Source organism: Eschrichtius robustus, chromosome 3 (genome assembly GCF_028021215.1).
Source record: "Eschrichtius robustus isolate mEscRob2 chromosome 3, mEscRob2.pri, whole genome shotgun sequence".
NCBI classification, from domain to species: domain Eukaryota; kingdom Metazoa; phylum Chordata; class Mammalia; order Artiodactyla; family Eschrichtiidae; genus Eschrichtius; species Eschrichtius robustus.
In genome coordinates this window covers 66,445,169-66,460,141 of record NC_090826.1, presented here as the reverse complement: position 1 = coordinate 66,460,141, position 14,973 = coordinate 66,445,169, and the positions used below count along the sequence as shown (strand labels likewise).

General features: G+C 39.1%; 1 protein-coding gene and 1 pseudogene across 3 annotated transcripts in view; both read right to left on the bottom strand.

Moving 5' to 3' along the window:
• Positions 1-14,973, bottom strand: part of ST6GALNAC3 (ST6 N-acetylgalactosaminide alpha-2,6-sialyltransferase 3) — a 550,540-nt gene that overhangs the window by 509,681 nt on the left and 25,886 nt on the right. The gene's annotated exons all lie outside the window — the stretch shown is intronic.
• On the bottom strand, positions 555-701 carry LOC137763216 (U1 spliceosomal RNA; annotated as a pseudogene).

Here is a 14,973-nt window from a genome sequence, read left to right as displayed (position 1 = left end):
TCATTTGTCATTTCCAAAGCTAACTTCCACAGACAAAGGAGTTGTTTATCTCAGAATTTCTCTAAGAATTCCCAGGAAACAACAGTAGGCAAGACAGCCATCAATGAGTTAACAAATGGCCACAGATGAAATCAAGGAATTATGTTTTCAGGATCACTCTGAAGCAGTCAAATAACCTCTGGCCAAAAGGAAGCCATTGTTGAGAGCTGGAAGAGGTCATCACATCATACCAAAGGTATAATCAAAAGCATATAAGAACACATTTCAGATTCTTCTTCTTCTTCTTCCTTCCAGGGTCTTACAAAGTTGCTCACCCACCATTACTTTATCAGAGTTCTAGGTTTGCAGAGAAGATCCCATAACAATGTCATTTGGGAACTCCTCCACCTCATCTGTCCTTTAAGATCGAGATAGATAGGAACCCCCTCAACTCCATGCCCAGTAGAAATACAAATCTCTCACTTAGCTTTCTGCAGATTTCTATATGAGGCTATGTTCTCATGGTCAAACTCTGCCTACAGGATTTTATTTCCATATCTGATATCTCTGTTACACTCAGCATGAATTTAGACAAATGATGCAGTCGAGTTTCCCACATTTTGGGGAAATCGTAGGGCTCACCACACCCGAGCATAATGGATGAGCCTCACCCTGGGAAAACCACCTTCTTGATCATGGTATCTCCCCTGCCAGGTAAGTATTCAAATTTATTTTTGAAATGTGTTTAGGTACTGGTCTCTACCTCCTTCATAAAAGAAGCAAGACTTCTAATTCATAATAAGTGATATCATTCTAATTCCCCTAGGAGTATCAGTATCCAGGTTTACATTCACATTAAGGTTTATAAGCTATAGATAACTGAGATCAGATTCTTTCCTGAGAGCAAGATTCCAGGGGAGGAGAGGATGTGGACAATATGAGGGAACTAAAAGAATGAAAAGGAATTATAATGAGGCCCTGTGGGTAGAAGGTAGAGAAAGAAGAAATGAGCATGGCCAGCCCCGTTGGTTTCCATCCAGATATCAAGAAGCAAACAGACAAATTAAACTTCAATGATAATTCTCAGCTCACTGCCTGATCTTCTCATAGTGTGTCTTAATAATTTTAAAAATGAATATTTAATTTAGTACATTTTCCAATACTTTCAAATGGCCATTTTTTTTACAGTGGAAATTCATCTTAATAATTTGTTAGTAGAAGCAACCATAGAAGTGAGTAATGTGACCCCTTTCTAAACCTCAAAGAACAAACTCCTCAGCCTTATTCTCAGCTAGGCTCTTCTTAACCTTCTCAGTCGGTTCCTATGCTTCAAAGGAAATTTCCCGTCTCGGTTTTCAGGGAAGAATGACTTCACCCAGGCTCTGCGTGGTGCCCTGGCAGGCAGGCAACGCCAGGAGCAAGCAATGCAGATACGGCCTCAGCCACTCCCTGCTCAGCCTGAGAGGGGATCTGCCAGGCCAGAGAGGAATCTGGGTTCTCCAAAATGCTACAGCAAAAGAGTCTGGCACCGAGCAGAACACACCACCCAAAGGTCAGGAGCCACTGAAGACTTCAGGAAGGTGAAGACAGGACTTGGCTTCTTCTCCTTTGAGCAGGACATTCCAGAATGACGTATGGGAAGCTCTAGATAATGAGTCCCTTTGACCAATTATACCACAGCTCCTAAAAACAAAAGACAGATGTCCAGCCCTGGGATCTCATGCTCTTTCCACCTCACCTCAGTTTACAGGAGGCTCTGGTTTTCTGCGTGGAAACACAATGCCACTCTAGCTTGAGAACTCTCCTGTTACTCTTACTGGAGAGGGAGCAGTGAGTGTGTAACCAGAAAGTCAGCAAAAAATTCCATTCGCTTTTTTGTAACCAGTCAACTTCCGTTTATGACGGAAGTCAGTGTAAACCACAACAGCAAAGAAGCCCAGGTACTGTGGTTCTCTTCCTGTATTCTAGGACTCTGAGTGATGTATGATTCCTCCTAGGAATGCAAAGGGTGCACCAGACCTGTCAGAGAAACTATAAATCATCCAAGAAAATAAGATGAAAACAGAGTCAATGAAACCCCTCATAGAGTGGCAGCTTTCTGATTAGCTGTCATACTGCTGTGGACTAAGGAACCCCAAAGGAAGATGCTCTTTTCCTTTAGGTGTAAAAATCTTCATTTTCTTCAGACATTACACACACACACACATACACATACACACAAACACATCTACAGATCTGAGAACTCACTGTATTGGTATTACTTTTTTCAAAATGACTGAGACTTACCTAACCCACTATGCCTAATCATACCTGAGATTTTCTTTTTCCTCTCTCCTAGGACCTTTATTTCAAACAAAGTATTTAAATTCCCCATGAAATATTTTAGAGACCCTACATACCAAGTTTCAGAAGGCTGATGGATGAAGACAGCACCTTTGCTAAGGACACGTCTTTGATCATGAGTAATTCTGCATAGTTACTTTCTTTCTTTTTTAACAGCCTTGTACAGTTTCAGTGATGAACAAACAGAACTTGGATGAACACAGTGCCATCCAAGAATCTGGGTTGAATTTCTCTCTATATTCATAAATGAAGAAGGCCTTGATTTGGAGATTAGAATGTGATTAAACAAGAAGGTGGTACATCACAAAGCTGGGGTTCCTAGCTGGGAGTCTTCAGATGGGCTTCAAAGGTCCATGAATCCGTTCAAACTACATGCAAGGCTGTGGATCTTTATGGACAAAGAATCCATAGCTTTCAATAAAAGCATTGGTGAGCCAACGAAATTTAGGAACCTTAAGGAGTACAGGCAATAACCGTTCGTTGAATAAATGAATAAATGAACTCAGGGAGAGCAGCTTACCACCAGTCATAACCTTCCATGATCAAATTCTTCTTTGGAAGCACTTTAAAGAAGATGGTGGAAAGAAAATTGGAGATACTGAGCCATTACCACATATGTAAGAGCCAGGCTCTGACCAAGTTGCTGTTCTGTCCCTCAGTCCTTTTACCAAACATTACTCTTTATATATAACTCTTTTCCACACTTTTGAAAATTGCTTCAAGTATTAGGGCTCTGTAGCCTAGATGCCAGGAGAGCTAAATGTCTCCAGACAGAATGTCAGAATGTGAGCTGCAAGGATAATGGAAAGGCATATAGGAGCAAAAAGACAAGGACGGTAAGTACACTGGGGTGCAGAAGGAAGAAGTAGGTGGAAAAAAGAACCTAGAACCAGCCACAGAAGCTTCCATTCTTCTCCACATGGCATCTTTGTAAAAGCCTATGCACACGGGCTACCCACTCTGGTCCACCCACAGGACTATATGTAAACATGAGGTGGGCTAGAGAGTAGGGCAATTGGAAAAAGGGGCTCAGTCATAAAGAGGTGCATACTGATTAATAAGGAAGGAAGTGGGAGCAGGAGCAAGCAGAAAGATGCCTCTATATACCACGAATAATAAGAACACAAGCATAATAATACCACATACAAGAACATTTACCAGGCAAGGAAATAATCATGGTATCAAGGGAGAGTAGAATAGCTGTTAAGAACACATCCTCTGGTGGCAGACCAACCTGAGGTTGAGCTGGGGGCTGTACTTCCTAAGACTGTGTCCTGGGCAAGTTACTGAACATTCCGAGCCCCTGTTTAAACCCTCCTCAGTGAAATGAGGATAAAAATAGTACAGCTATCATCGGGTTATTGATTATTATGAGATAAAATGAGAACGCATTTAAAGAATAATGTGTTTGATGAATACTTAATTAGCAACAGTTGCTTTTATTCTCATCAGCCATGTACTCATGGGATTAGTCAGGGAAGAAGTTAGTCCGCAAAGAGGGGCCCAGCCCACTCAGACTTGGAGACGTGCATGTACTACAACTGCAAACCAGCCCTGGAAATTTCCTCCATGACCAATTAAACCCTACCCAGTTGGTGAAGACCCTGAGTAAGGCCTATGTTTCTTTCCATAAACTCATGAGTGGGGAGCATGTGATGACCTATTCTTTTGGCTCACAGGAAGGGAAAAACAGAAGTTAATTTCTCAGAAAGATAGCAAAAAATCGTCTTTAGGCTCTTCAGAATGTACAAACCTCAGACACAGGGAAATATATATGTGTTCCCTTTTCAGAGTGAATGCTGCCATACACATATTTCCCTTGACAGCAGCAGTGAGCCTGGGGCAGGAAAGATGCTCAGGAAGTGCCACTATTTTATTTATTTATATACTTCGGTTCCCTGATTTCAGTCATCATTCTCTGTCCCAGACTGCTGTCATTGTTATTAATAAGTTCACTCTCGTCCATCTAAAAATTAACATTCCTCATACTTGAATAATGGATTTTCTGTTCGCTTAATTCAAAAAGGCAAAAAAAGGTATTTTGTTGCTATTGTTCCGCCTCACCTCACCAAGTGACATGATTATTCAGCTCACGAAGAACTTGGCTGCACCATCCGATGATTCCTGCACAGAGCCCTGCAGGCCATCAACAGGATCACGTGCGGGACACAGTCATCCCAAGCACAAGGCACACCGCTGAGGCCAAAGCACAGACCAGGGCCCGCTCACAGAGCTCCAAGTCTGAGAAGCATTGCATAGGAAGGGAAATGACGGAGTTTCCAAGGTCATTTTATAGACTTCGCAAAACTTCTCTGTCTGCCCCTCTTGCTCTGATCAACACTGTTCAATTTTTTAGGGATGAGGGCTAAAAAGGGAACAAAGATTTGCTCTGGGAGAGAATTTTAAGAAAACTAACTAAAACAATAATAATGCCAATAATAGAAACAACCAACACTCATTAAGCATTCACTATGTGACATACCCTATGCTAGACACTTTACACAAATCAGCTCATTTAGGCCTTACACCCCCCAAATAAAGTAGATACTATTACTCTCCTGAATTTACGGATGGGGAAAGTGAGGGGTACAGATATCATATAACTGGGTAAACCAGAAAGTGACCCACAGTAGAGAGGCTTACAGAGAAGACCTACAATATAACACATCTAAAATCTTGCCAAGGCATCTCAAGAGGCTACACGGCCCTCAATAACATGGACAACATTGCTTTCTGCCAGGGAGTTTTGTCTTAATACTTAAACTTTGCTTATCCCAATCAATGATAGGGAGGTTCAATCTCTATTACCATAAAACCCAAATCATAGGAAATGTATATGTACAATGCAATAAAACGTTAGCATAAGTTCAAGTGCATGAAATAGGAAACTCAACTTAAACGAGCTTAGATAACAAATGAAACTTACTAGTTCATGTACCAAAAAAGTCCTGCAGTAGGACAAACTTTAGAGATGGTTTGATCATTGCTCCAGCTCAGCCTCTCCGCAAGTCTTTCACCTTTGCCCTCCTCCTTGTGTCTGCATCATCCTTAGGCTGGTTTCCCTCATGGAAGCAAAATGGCTGCAGCAGCACCAAGCCTCACATGGGCAGCCCAGACCATGCAGAGAAAGAGCAATTTTCTCTTTCTCAAACAAAAGTCCTGTGCATCACAATGACTTGACCAATTTAGATCACATGCCCAGTGCTGACCTCATCAACATAGACAGGGAAAATGTTATACACTGACTTAAGTAATGACTGGGTGAGGTCTGCCCAATACTCCTCAAGAAGGATGGTATTTGAAAGATGGGTCCTGTCAATCAGGGTCCATCCCCCCGCCCCAGGTTAAGTGGCTACTATCGAATGAGGTATAAAATGGTTCCCAAAAGAATTATCTAGGTGCTGTGAGAAAAAGGAGGTGGATGCTAAAAAGTAATCAACAAATGTCCAAAAGTGTGCCAAGCAGAGAACATCTGAAGGGACTATAATCATAAACATGTTAGAACAAATTGCATTTAATTTTGTATGTGGAGAAGTGGTCAAATGCTTGGGAAAAGTCTATTTACTTAAATAGGTTCAAGATTCCCTTTGTTTATATGATTCATTTGTTTAATCATGGCCACCTTCAAAATATGCACCAGTGTACACTTTCAGCCAAGCCCTCCATCAGCTTCCAAATGAGCAAGAGCCATCTGCATTAGCAACATTTTCCTGATCCAATTCTCCCCACTCAATTTTAGTTTTTATCAGACATGTTTTCTTTTCAATGATCTCCCTGGCATCAACTGTGAACTTCGGAAGTCCTGGAGGGAGGCAGTACAGCAGAACAGTTAAGACCACAGGCAAGGGGAACACTGGGTTTCCTATGAGTTCTGTCTCTTATCAGCTTGAAAATCCCAGACAAATCATTTAACTTCTAAATTGCTTCACCTGTGAGGATAATAACAGCACCTATCTCATAAAGTCAGGATTAAACAGTGTACCTAAGCACTTAATACACAGCCTGGAACAGAGCACATGTTCAACTCACATTAGCTCTTTTATTAATAAGAAATTAAACTAAAGTTCATGTTAGTGCTCTGAGACATTTTTTAATCTTACAAATAAATTGACTAATCAAAGGAAAAAAATTCCCTTTTGCATTCATCATCACAACAACATACAATTAAACCTCATAATAATGACAACAATATTTGATTTACTCACTACTTACTATGTTCAAAGGACTATGTTAGGTGTTTTCCGCATATGAATTCTAAAAGATAGGTATTTTGTTGTTATTTGACAGGAGGGAAAACGAAGGCTCAAAGAGATTAGGAAAGTTGCCTAAATGTTGTAAAGCCAGTAAATAAGAAAGCAAATACATGAACACAGATGAGTCTGACTCCAACGCTCATACTCAGAAATTTCCAAGTTAACTGACAATTCTAGTTTCTTTAGCAAATGAAGAATTGTCCCTCATAAGAGAAGGCTAATCTTCCCAGTTAAAAAGAAAAAAAAGAAAAGAGAAAAAGAAAATTGTTTAAAGTGGTATTTGTACAATAATTTTAGGAAATGTAATAGCCAGATGATAATAGCACTAACAGTCCAGCATGTATTTTATGGAGCTATTAATATATGCCTCGGGCTTCCCTGGTGGCGCAGTGGTTGGGAGTCTGCCTGCCAGTGCAGAGGACACGGGTTCGAGCCCTGGTCTGGGAAGATCCCACATGCCGCGGAGCGGCTGGGCCCGTGAGCCACAACTGCTGAGCCTGCTCGTCTGGAGCCTGTGCTCCGCAACAAGAGAGGCCGCGACAGTGAGAGGCCCGCGACCGCGATGAAGAGTGGCCCCCGCTCGCCACAACCAAAGAAAGCCCTCACACAGAAGCGAAGACCCAACACGGCCAAAAATAAATAAATAAATAAATAAATTTAAGAAAAGTTTAAAAAAAAAAAAAAATATATGCCTCGAGTGGTCAAAGGCTTCGCCACTCACTTGAGGCAGGTAGTAATGGCCAATAAAACTTGCCTGGTCATGTCTTAATGCCATGTTATATCATCATACTTGTAATGAAATGCCCTTAAACTTCAGTTTTATCAGAAGAGAAGAAAAAGTGGTAGTTAAACAAGCTAGCAAAGTGGGGAAGAAGTATAGAAATTGGAAAGAGCCCTGAGCTAGGACCTTGGCCTAACTCTACTATGCATCTACGTGACCTTCAACACATCTCAAATCTTAGGATCTCAGCATCTCCTTCTACAAACTGAGGCTCCTTATGGTAAGTTAAGACCTCTTCCAGCTTCAACAGTCTATGGTTATACAGACTATTTCATTCATTCAACAGGAGCTCACAAAGCACAAAATATGCACCAGCTACACCCTATGCTAGGAGCTGAGGACACAGCAGTAACCAAGAAGAAGTCCTGCCTCTGATGCTGAACGTAAGAGGTAAAGGGATGACTCTGTTTAAATACTGCCCTGCTTTCTAACTTTCTCTTCTCATACATCATGAACATGTTCAAGCAAACATAACAAAACCTTGAAAACAGTTGAATTTGGGTGGTGGTATGGGCCACAGTTCTTTGCAATGTTCTCTCTACTTTTTCGATGTCAGAAATTTTTCATCATAAAAATTTAAGATAGACGAGAAAAGCTTCAGGGAGACTTCTACTTCTGATAATAAGCCACTAGATATGCCAGATCTGCCAGACAAATCTTTCTATCAAAGACAAGAAGGAAAGAACAGACAAAATATTTATGAAATGCTTAAAAACATCCCAAAGCCAACCAGATGGGGGTTGGGGGTGGGGCATTAAATGAGAATCAAGGGAAGGAAGGAAGTCCAGAGAAAAGAGAACAACATTTTGGACCCGTTTTCCCTCTACAGATGCTTTGAAGAGCCAGGGGGATAGAGATTTGTGTTCACAGTCTGCTGGAAATAGGGTGAATAGACCTGAGCATATCATTTGCTTTGGGTTAGGATCCCCAAAGAGCTACATCCTAGCAGGAGGAAGAACAAAAAGCTAACAGGCCCCTGCAGAGGACTGTGGCTTATGTTCAAACCATCTCCGGCTCTGAAACTGAAATAAGGTGCTTCTAGAATGCTAAATCTCCAAGGACTTGCAGAAGCAAATTTAATCCCCTCTAGAGTTGGATAACGTTGACCAAAAATTATATCTGCAAATAATTGTGCAAATATAATATTCCACACACAATTAAAAATAACTAAGCACATGAGAAGATAAGAAGATATAAATAAAAACCAGCAGGAACAAGAGAAATAGAAATAGATCCACAGGGCTCCATATTTGGAATTACCTGAAACTTTTTGTTAGAAATTTTACTTTTTACAAGGTTAGAAATTTCAACATGGAATGGTATAGTGGGGTGAATGGTGGCCCCCCAAAAGATATCTTCATGTCCTAATTCTTGAGACTTGTGAATATTACTTCATATGGCAAAGGAGTAAATATTACCTTATATGGTAAAAGATCTGACGAAATTACAGGTGCTGAAAGGAGGAGCTTATCCTGGATTACCCAGGTGAGCCCAAAATGAAATCAGATGTATCCTTATAAGATAATAGCATAAGGAGTTTTAAGACTGACACACAGAGAACAAGACAATGTGATTATGGAGCACAGAGACATGTGATCACAAGACAAGAAATGCCACCAGAAGCTGAAAGAGGAAAGGAATGGATTCCTCCTTAGAGCATCCAGAGACAGTGTGGCCCTGCTAAAACCCTGACTTCAGACTTACAGACTCCAGAACCATGAGAGAATAAATTTCTGTTGTTTTAGGCCATTCAGTTTTTAGTAATATAGGAAATTATTACAAATGCCCTAAGAAATTAAGATAAATGGGAAACTCAAAAAAAAGAGAACCAAATGGAAAGTTTAGACCTAAAAATATATTAACTAAAACTAATAACTTAATGAACGAATTTAGCTTTAGTAAAATAGATACTGCTGAAGTAGGAATTAGAAGTCAGAAGAAAGCTAGAGGGCAGCGCAGAAAGACAAAATGATGGAAAATACAGGAAAAGATACATTATAGGATAAAGTGAGATGGTAATTAAGCCCAAGTAATTAATAAAGTAAATAAAAGTAATTATAGCCCAAGGAGGAGAGAAGAGTGAATGGAAGAAAGCAATATTTGACAACATAATAGCTGAGTACTTTCCAAAACTGAAGAATGACATCTGGCCTTAGAGGGAGCTAAGACAAGGAGCCCTAGAAATTCCAAGCAGAATTAATAACAAGAAAACTTCATCTAAGCATATGACTTTAAAACTGCTGAAAACCACAAACAGAAAACTTAAAATCAGTCAAAGGAAAAAAAAAAGGAACAAAAATTAGACTTTAACTTATCAACAGAAACAAGAAAAGCCAGAAATAAGTGAATATCTTTAAAGTGTTGAAAGAATCTAATTGACAGCCTAGAATTCTATGCATGGGGAAAATATCCTTTAAGAATGATGGTGAAATAAAGACATTTCAGACAAACAAACACTGAAAGAATCTGTCACCAGCAGACCTACAATAAAAGAAACACTGAAGGACATTTGTTCTTCAGGCAAAAATTAAGTGATCCCAGATGGAAAATCAATGACACAAGAATAAATGGAGAGCGAAGAGCAGAATAAATATATGAGTAAATCAGAATAAATGATTGTGTAAAACAATAATAATATCTTGGGCATTTGCAATATATAGAAGTAAAATACACAAAAATAATGACATATAAGACAAGGTTAAAGTCAAAAGAGACATAAATAACATTAAAGTGATCTAAGGCCTAAATCAAGAATGCATACTAGCTCTTAGACAGCCTCATCCACCACAGGGCAGACAGCAGAAGCAAGAAGAACTACAGTCCTGCAGCCTGTGGAACAAAAACCACAATCACAGAAAGATAGATGAGATGAAAAGGCAGAGGGCTATGTACCAGATGAAGGAACAAGATAAAACCACAGAAAAACAACTAAATGAAGTGGAGAGAGGCAACTTTCCAGAAAAATAATTCAGAATAATGATTGTGAAGATGATCCAGGACTCAGAAAAAGAATGGAGGCAAAGATCGAGAAAATGCAAGAAATGTTTAACAAACACCTAGAAGAATTAAACAACAAACAAACAGAGATGAACAACACAAGAACTGAAATGAAAAATACACTAGAAGGAATCAATAGCAGAATAACTGAGGCAGAAGAACAGATAAGTGACCTGGAAGACACAATGGTGGAATTCACTGCCACGCAATAGAATAAACAAAAAAGAATGAAAAGAAATGAAAACAGCCTAAAAGACCTCTGGGACGACATTAAACGCAACAACATTTGCATTATAGGGGTCCCAGAAGGAGAAGAGAGAGAGAAAGGACCCAACAAAATAGTTGAAGAGATTATAGTCGAAAACTTCCCTAACATGGGAAAGGAAAGAGCCACCCAAGTCCAGGAAGCGCAGAGAGTCCCAGGCAGGATAAACCCAAGGAGAAACACGCAGAGACACAGTAATTAAACTGACAAAAATTAAAGACAAAGAAAAATTATTGAAAGCAACAAGGGAAAAACGACACATAACATACAAGGGAACTCTCATAAGGTTAACAGCTGATTTCTCAGCAGAAACTCTACAAGCTAGAAAGGAGTGGCATGATATATTTAAAGTGATGAAAGAGAAGAACCTACAACCAAGATTACCAAGGATCTCATTCAGATTCGACAGAGAAATCAAAAGCTTTACAGACAAGCAAAAGCTAAGAGAATTCAGCACCACCAAACCAGCTCTATAACAAATGCTAAAGGAACTCCTCTAAGTGGGAAACATGACAGAAGAAAGGACATACAAAAACAAACCCATAACAATTAAGAAAATGGTAATAGGAACATACATATTGATAATTACCTTAAACGTGAATGGATTAAATGCTGCAACCAAAAGACACAGGCTTGCTGAATGGATACAAAACCAAGACCCAGGGACTTCCCTGGTGGCGCAGTGGTTAAGAATCCGCCTGCCAATGCAGGGGACACGGGTTCGAGCCCTGGTCCGGGAAGATCCCACATGCCACGGAGCAACTAAGCCCGTGAGCCACAACTACTGCGCCTGCGCTCTAGAGCCCGTGAGCCACAACTGCTGAGCCCACGTGCCACAACTACTGAAGCCTGTGCGCCTAGAGCCCGTGCTCTGCAACAAGAGAAGCCACCGCAATGAGAAGCCCCCGCACCGCACCAAAGAGTAGCCCCTGCTCGCCACAACTAGAGAAAGCCCACGTGCAGCAACCAAGACCCAACACAGCCATAAATAAATAAATAAATAAATTTATTAAAAAAAAAAAAACCAAGACCCATATATATGTTGTCTACAAGAGACACACTTCAGACGTAGGGACACATATAGACTGAAAGTGAGGGGATGGAAAAAGATATTCCATGCAAATGGAAATCAAAAGAAAGCTGGAGTAGCAATACTCATATCAGATAAAATAGACTTTAAAATAAAGAATGTTACAAGAGACAAGGAAGGACACTACATAATGATCAAGGGATCAATCCAAGAAGAAGATATAACAATTATAAATATATATGCATCCAACATAGGAGCACCTCAATACATAAGGCAACTGCTAACAGCTATAAAAGAGGAAATCAACAGTAACACAATAATAGTAGGGGACTTTAACACCTCACTTACACCAATGGACAGATCACCCAAACAGAAAATTAATAAGGAAACACAAGCTTCAAATGACACAATAGACCAGATAGATATAATTGCTATTTATAGGACATTCCATCCAAAAACAGCAGATTACACTATCTTCTCAAGTGCTCACAGAACATTCTCCAGGATAGATCACATCTTGGGTCACAAATCAAGCCTCAGTAAATTTAAGAAAATTGAAATCAGATCAAACATCTTTTCTCACCACAATGCTATGAGATTAGAAATCAATTACAGGGGGAAAAAACGTAAAAAACAAAAACACATGGAGGCTAAACAATACGTTACTAAATAACCAAGAGATCACTGAAGAAATCAAAGAGGAAATCAAAAAATAGCTAGAGATAAATGACAACGAAAACACGACGATCCAAAACCTATGGGATGAAGCAAAAGCAGTTCTAAGAGGGAAGTTTATAGCAATACCAGCCTACCTCAAGAAACAAGACAAATCTCAAATAAACAATCTAAACTTACACCCAAAGGAACTAGAGAAAGAAGAACAAACAAAACTCAAAGTTAGTAGAAGGAAAGAAATCATAAAGATCAGAGCAGAAATAAATGAAATAGAAACAAAGAAAACAATTGCAAAGATCAATAAAACTAAAAGCTGGTTCTTTGAGAAGATAAACAAAATTGATAAACCATTAGCCAAACTCATCAAGAAAAAGAGGAAGAGGACTCAAATCTATAAAATTAGAAATGAAAACGGAGAAGTTACAACAGACACCACAGAAATACAAAGCATCCTAGGAGACTACTACAAGCAACTCTATGCCAATAAAATGGAAAACCTGGAAGAAATGGACAAATTCTTAGAAAGGTATACTTTCCAAGACTGAACCAGGAAGAAATAGAAAATATGAACAGACCAATCACATGTAATGAAATTGAAACTGTGATTAAAAATCTTCCAACAAACAAAAGTCCAAGACCAGATGGCTTCACAGGTGAATTCTAGCAAACATTTAGAGAAGAGCTAACACCCATCCTTCTCAAACTCTCCCAAAAAATTGCAGAGGAAGGAACACTCCCAAACTCATTCTATGAGGCCACCATCACCCGGATATCAAAACCAAACAAAGATACTACAAGAAAAGAAAATTACAGACCAATATCACTAATGAATATAGATGCAAAAATCCTCAACAAAATACTAGCAAACAGAATCCAACAACACATTAAAAGGATCATATAACATGATCAAGTGGGATTTATCCCAAGGATGCAAGGATTCTTCAATATACGCAAATCAATCAATGTGATACACCATATTAACAAATTGAAGAATAAAAACCATATGATCATCTCAATAGATGCAGAAGAAGCTTTTGACAAAATTCAACACCCATTTCTGATAAAAACTCTCCAGAAAGTGGGCATAGAGGGAACCTACCTCAACATAATAAAGGCCATATACGACAAACCCACAGCAAACATCACTCTCAGTGGTGAAAAACTGAAAGCATTTCCTCTAAGATCAGGAGCAAGACAAGGATGTCCACTCTCGCCACTACTATTCAATGTAGTTTTGGAAGTCCTAGCCACAGCAATCAGAGAAGAAAAAGAAATAAAAGGAATACAAATTGGAAAAGAAGAAGTAAAACTGTCACTGTTTGCAGATGACATGATACTATACATAGAGAAGCCTAAGGATACCACCAGAAAACTACTAGAGCTAATCAATGAATTTGGTAAAGTTGCAGGATACAAAATTAATGCACAGAAATCTCTTGCATTCTTATACACTAATGATGAAAAATCTGAAAGAGAAATTAAGGAAACACTCCCATTTACCATTGCAACAAAAAGAATAAAATACCTAGGAGTAAACCTACCTAGGGAGACAAAAGACCTGTATGCAAAAAACTATAAGACACTGATAAAGAAATTAAAGATGATACAAACAGATGGAGAGATACACCATGTTCTTGGATTGGAAGAATCAATATTGTGAAAATGACTATACTACCCAAAGCAATCTACAGTTTCAATGCAATCCCTATCAAATTACCAGTGGCATTTTTTACAGAACTAGAACAAAACTTCTTAAAATTTGTATAGAGGCACAAAAGACCCCGAATAGCCAAAGCAGTCTTGAGGGAAAAAAGGAGCTGGAGGAATCAGACTCCCTGACTTCAGACTATACTACAAAGCTACAGTCATGAAGACAATATGATATTGGCACAAAAACAGAAATATAGATCAGTGGAACAGGATAGAAAGCCCAGAGAGAAACCCATGCACCTATGGTCAACTAATCTATGACAAAGGAGGCAAGGATATACAATGGAGAAAAAACAGTCTCTTCAATAAGTGGTGCTGGGAAAACTGGACAGCTACATGTAAAAGAATGAAATCAGAACACTCCTTAACACCATACACAAAAATAAACTCAAAATGGATTAGAGACCTAAATGTAAGACTGGACACTATAAAGCTCTTAGAGGAAAATGTAGGAAGAACATTCTTTGACATAAATCACAGCAAGACCTTTTTTGATCCATCTCCTAGAGTAATGGAAATAAAAATAAACAAGTGGGACCTAATGAAACTTAAAAGCTTTTGCACAGCAAAGGAAACCATAAACAAGACGAAAAGACAACCCTCAGAATGGGAGAAAATATTTGCAAACGAATCAACGGACAAAGGATTAATCTCCAAAATATATAAACAGCTCATGCAGCTCAATATTAAAAAAACAAACAACCCAATGAAAAAATGGGCAGAAGACCTAAATAGACATTTCTCCAAAGAAGACATACAGATGGCCAACAAACACATGAAAAGCTGCTCAACGTCACTAATTATTAGAGAAATGCAAATCAAAATTACAATGAGGTATCACCTCACACCATTTAGAATGGGCATCATCAGAAAATCTACAAACAACAAAAGCTAGAGAGGGTGTGGAGAAAAGGGAACCCTCTTGCACTGTTGGTGGGAA